This window comes from Schistocerca serialis, chromosome 3 (genome assembly GCF_023864345.2).
Source record: "Schistocerca serialis cubense isolate TAMUIC-IGC-003099 chromosome 3, iqSchSeri2.2, whole genome shotgun sequence".
Classification (NCBI taxonomy): Eukaryota; Metazoa; Arthropoda; class Insecta; order Orthoptera; family Acrididae; genus Schistocerca; species Schistocerca serialis.
In genome coordinates, this window is record NC_064640.1 from 453,797,834 (window position 1) to 453,803,833 (window position 6,000).

Consider the following 6,000-nt stretch of genomic DNA (forward strand, 5'->3'; position numbering starts at 1 on the left):
CAAAAAGATCTTCCGGGCGGGGTAAAGGAAATGTTGCAGTCACTAGTTGTGGATTCACTGTTGCCTTGAAGTCCACACAAAGTCTCAATTTTCCCGAAGGTTTTGGCAAAATTACTAGGGGTGATGCCCAGAGAGAAGCCTGCACACGTTCAATTACACCTTGTGATTCGAAATCGTGTAATGTTTTTGCGACCTCATCACGCAATGCGAGGGGAACATTGCGCGCTCTGAAAAATTTCGGTTGCGCGTTTACTTTCAGTTCCAAATGTGCTTTATTGTTCTTAGCGCAACCAAGGCCCGGTGCAAAAATGTCTGCAAACTCTTCACATAGACGAGAAAGACTGTCTGAAGGCACAGTCTGGTTCACTGATAGGACCTGATTTACTATAGACAAGTTAAACAACTGAAATAAATCGAAACCAAACAAGTTCACTGCAGAAGAAGAACGATGGACGTAAAATGACACAAGTTTTGTTTGTCCCTTGTATGTTGCAAGAAGGCTGCACTGTCCTAACACAGGGATTTCTGGACCTGCATAGCTTGTTAACTTAATATTTGTGGCATGCTACGGAGGTGTGCCCGACAGTTTGTACGTGTCTTGATTGATCAGTGAAACTGCGGCCACGGTATCGAGCTGGAATGGTATCACTTTGCCGTTAATGTCCAAGTCCACAAAAAGTTTATTGCCCTGCTGACGATAAGAGCGACTGTCTCGTGCAACGTGAACTGACACTGGTACAAAATCACTTGCGACTGGACGGGATTTCCGGCGATGTCGATGCACACTATTTGTGGGACGAACACAGTCACTGTTAGAGAGAATGACACTGGGCAGAGTGGAATGGACTATATGAATTTCCATGGGCGAAGTTTCGCGAGCCTGAGTATCCTTGGTTCGATTCTGTTTCCGGCGTGAAGCAAAGGGCCTGGAATGGTTTTGAGCTTCCGATCTGAGCTTTTTCTGGCAAACACTTTGAACATGTCCTTTTTTATTACAGTAAAAGCAAATAGCTTGGCGTGACGGGCAATTCTCACGCGAATGTCTAGTAGCACACCGCGGGCATGATTTTAGCACTGCATTTGCTTGCCGGTGCGGTACACGTGGCTGAGAGCCTGGCGGCAGCGGCGCGGTAGGGCGCGAGAACTGTTTACTGATCCGTGCAGCTCGCCCGGCGGGCCGGTTAACCTGACACACGGGTGGCGAAGTTTCAAATGGTTCCTGAACAAAGTCAAGTGTGTCCTGCCGATCCAGTATGTCCATCACTTGGTGAAGGGAGGGATTGACTAGTTTCAAAATTTGTTCCCTTGTACGAACATCAGAAACGTTCTGTGCAATTGAATCACATACCATAGTATCTGAATAAGGGAGTCCACATTGACACTCAAAAGCACAATCCCTAGTAAGGCCTTGCTAGGTTGCAACCCACTCCCGATTAGTCTGACCTGCCGTACGTTTTGTACGAAAGAAGGTATACCATTTGGCAACTACATTGACTGATTCTTTGAAATATCTATCTAATGCAGACAGAATTTCGTCGTAGGACAGAGTTGCTACGTCGCGTCGGGGAAATAATTTGACTATCACACGGTACGTGGTCACCCCGACGGAAGATAACAAAAAAGGCTGTCGCTCGTTACCTTGAAGTCTATAGGCGGCGAGATGGAATCCAAATTGGTGTGACCACTCCGTCCAGCTTTCCAGTGCAGCATCAAAAGGACAAAAAGTTGGTGCAACTGCGAGTTGTGGCTGCGTTAGCAGTTGGGCGGCGGCTGCCGCATCGTTTTGCATCGCACGTTGACCCTGGATGAGCTGTCCAAGGGCAACCAGTAAGGCCTGCGTCTGCTGATTCTGTAAGCGATAAAATTCGGACTGTACGTCTGGAGATGGTGGCGAAGCCATTACACAAGTAAATCAGGGCAGTATACTAAAGAACGCAGTGTTGCCTGGTCGCAAATGTTGTGGGTTGGCAGGAGAGCCAACACCGGGTTAATAGAGGAAGCCAAAAGGCACGCGTTTTAGCTCACGCAGGCTGGCGTGAGGTCTGGAACAGGACAAGGAAATTAGAATTTAGAAAAACGGACGTAGCTGGTGGAATACTTAACTTTAATCCATAAATGGTGAACGTCGCTCTTGACTGTACATTATTCACAATATCAATAGTAACTGAACATGGCTCCTTGCTAGGTCGTAGCAAATGACGTAGCTGAAGGCTATGCTAACTATCGTCTCGGCAAATGAGAGCGTATTTTGTCAGTGAACCATTGCTAGCAAGGTCGGTTGTACAACTGGGGCGAGTGCTAGGATGTCTCTCTAGACCTGCCGTGTGGCGGCGCTCGGTCGGCAATAACTGATAGTGGCGACACGCGGGTCCGACTTATACTAACGGACCGCGGCCGATTTAAAGGCTACCGCCTAGCAAGTGTGGTGTCTGGCAGTGACACCACAGTTATAGTGTCCAACTGTTTATGTTATAGATACATGATCCCTCCTCTCTGTAGTACACCTATGTGTGTGGTATGGTATCTATATTTTCATGCTGGACTGAGCCAACCCGGTTAGTATCATTTCAGCAAGACATTTCGCTTTTACGTGACAATATCATTTCCATTAAATTAATCTGCATGATCATATGGGATGATCCTCTTCTCTGTAGGCCACCAGAGATCGGACTATATCATTTATGGATATGGTAAACAGCAAAATTGATACCACACAGTTTAAATTGTCATTTACAGAAAATTCCAAGTATGTCAGGGGAAACGTAAACTAAAAACCCTGTTAATCAACTTGCGACCCTGTAATGTACGTTACATACCGAACATTTCTGCTGTAATATATTATGAGACTAATGATGCTGATCTGTTAATTCAGTAGGTATTGTACAAGATGAGCAGACTATATTCTGTCACCAGGTTTCATTGTCTCCCTCTAGTCTCACACATTTAACACTTCTCAATAGAAATGCAACCCGTGTATTACACCAGAGAAACACTTATTGGTCACATCTGTGTTGCGTAAGAAATGACTGTGTGGACCATTTTCCATCATCCTACTCGTAAACACACTCTGGAAGGTCGAGAAAATTACATTTTAACAAAGTACTAACTTTACGCGCTGTGTGAAACATTTACGAATCTGTTGCAACACTGGCGGGAAAGTTTACATGGCTCTTTTGTATGCAGAGAAGAATGGAAAATTTAAATTGCAGTTCGCCTCACTGCGAACTGCAGCAACTTCATCCACCTCCCTTTCCCCCGTCCCTTACCTTAGATTGAAGTATGGATCAAGAAATAACAAAATTAGTTGAGCAAAATGGCACCATCATCTCTTGTCGATCGACTACAGATTTATTCACGATTATATTTACACTGCAGTGACAAATGTCATGGTATAGCTATACACACATATACAGATGGCAGTAGTAACCCGTACACAAAGTATAAAAGGGCAGTGCATTGGCGGAGTTGTTAGTTGTACTCAGGGATTCATGTGAAAAGGTTTTGCGACGTTATAATGGTCGTACAACGGGTATTAACAGACATTGAACGTGGAATGGTAGTTGGAACTAGACGTATGGCACTTTCTGTTTCGGAAATACTTGGGGAATTCAATATTCTGAGATCCACAGTCTCAAGAGTGTGCCGAGAATACCAAATTTTAGGCATTATCTCTCACCACTAACAACACAGTGGCCAACGGCCTTCATTTAACGACCGAGAGCAGTGGAGTTTGTCTAGAGCTTTCAGTGCTAACAGACAAGGAACACTGCGCGAAATAACCGCAGAAATCATAGGGATGTACTACGAACGTAACCGTTAGGACAGTGAGCCAAAATTTAGAGTTAATGGGCTATGGCAGCAAGCGCCTTTGCTAACAGCACGACATCGCCTGCAGCGCCTTTCATGGTCTCATCACCATATCGGTTGGACTCTAGTCGACTGGAAAACCGTGGCTTGGTCAGATGAGTCCAGTAAGCAGCTGGTAAGAGCTGACGGCAGGTTTCGTGTGTGGTGCAGACCCCACGAAGTCTTGGAATCATGTTGTCAACAAAGCATTGTGTAAGGTTATAGTGGCTCGATAATGGTGTGGGCTGTGTTTACATGGAATGGAATGGAATGGATCGTCTGTACCAACGGAACCCATCATTGACGAGAAATGGTTATCTTCTGCTGCTTGGAAGCGATTTGTAGCCATTGATTGACTTCATGTCCCCAAACAACGATGGAATTGTTATGGGTGACAATGGGTCATATAATACGGTCAGAATTGTTTGCAACTGGTTTGAAGAACATTCTGGACACTTTGAGATCACCCAACATGAATCTCATTGAGAATATATAGGGCATAATCGAGAGCTCAGTTCTTGCAAGAAATCCTATAAGGACTACACTTTCGCAATAATGGATGGCTATAGAGGCAGAATGGCTTAATATTTCTGCAGGGGATTTGATACGATTTCTTGAGTCCATACCACATCGAGTTGCCACACAACGCTGGACAAAAGGAGGTATGATACGCTATTATTAGGTATCCCATGAATTTTGTCACCTCAAGTGTATGCTTGTAACGTATACCTGTAGTAGCGGTAGGATATTCATAGAAACAGAAGGCAACAAACTACGGTGGTATTCGATTCAGCTTCACTTTATTTAAATTTAAAAGTCGGGTTCGATCATACTGTTTTATATTTAAGCCACAGTAAGAAATTACGGTCTAAATATGAGATTTTTTCAAATCAAATAAATACTTTAACTCTCTGGCAGAATAAGGCTGTGTGTCGGAAAGGGACCCGTAACCGAAACCTTTCTTTTTCAGAAAAATACTCTATCGATTTACTCTTCCAGCCACGATCTAGCTTTACTTCCGCCGGTACCTCTCTCATACATGCGATGGCAGAACTTGAATCATGGTTTGATAGCTCAGTCGATAGAGCATATTCCCTCAAAATGCAAAGTTTTCAGGTTCTAGTGCCGGCCGGGATACAAAATTATGATTAGCCGTAAAATTTCAAATCAACGCACAATCCGCCGTAGACTGAAAAATCCGTCTGCCAATATAAATTAGTTGAAACAATTGTCATTTTTGCTGCAAATAAAACATTTACATAAAGGTGCATTAAAAATGCTGTAGACAAACGCCAGGTATTCCACGATAAATGTGGATACTGAACAGGTTTCCACTTATCGAAGAGATTAAGAAACTCCGAATTTTTTTGTGACTTGTCCTTGAACTGGCTTAACATTTGTAATCCTCACTATATTGAGTTAAACAAGGTAACTGAATTCACCATACACCTACAATTGAATGAGCTGGTAGAGTAAGTACCAGAGTATTACGGAGAAGTTGAGAAAATCGTTAGACGAAATACATGTTAGGGGACCAGCTTTCTGGGCAATCTGTACAACAATCTCCAGTCTTTAATATTTATTTCACTTAAGAGCCCCAGGCAGAGGATAAGAATTATTAGGGCGCATGCATAATACACAGATAGTCAATTTTCATTAGCAAATTAATCACGGAATGGAAAGACTAGCAAAGGCAAGGAGTATCATGGGTCAAACAAAGAGTGGTGTCTTGGGAAAAGACCCCATAGGTGTGTATTTAGCGCTACCTGTATCATGAACTGATCTATATTCAGCGAAGAAATTTACAGTGTAGCGACGTTACTTGACTTGCTTTTTGGTATAACTCAACAGTAACAGCAGATTGTTACGTAGTCAAGGACAGCTCTCGTGACGTCGGGGGCAAGCTGTATCTGGACCGTTAGGCAGTGGACTGCTACTTCACGCCAGCACAACTCCTGACTTCTGACTGCTGCTTTTGGGGACACGCCGCTGCCTAAGTTGTTCTCCGCTTTATGTCACCCCACTTCGCTTGAAAGACAAACTCCTACTACGGGTTTTTATTGAACGTCATGAGGACTTCACTTTTGCCATACTCATTTCCAATGGAATGGGTGTGACACAGATTTTCTCGTGTTAGCTTTATGAAATTCAGAA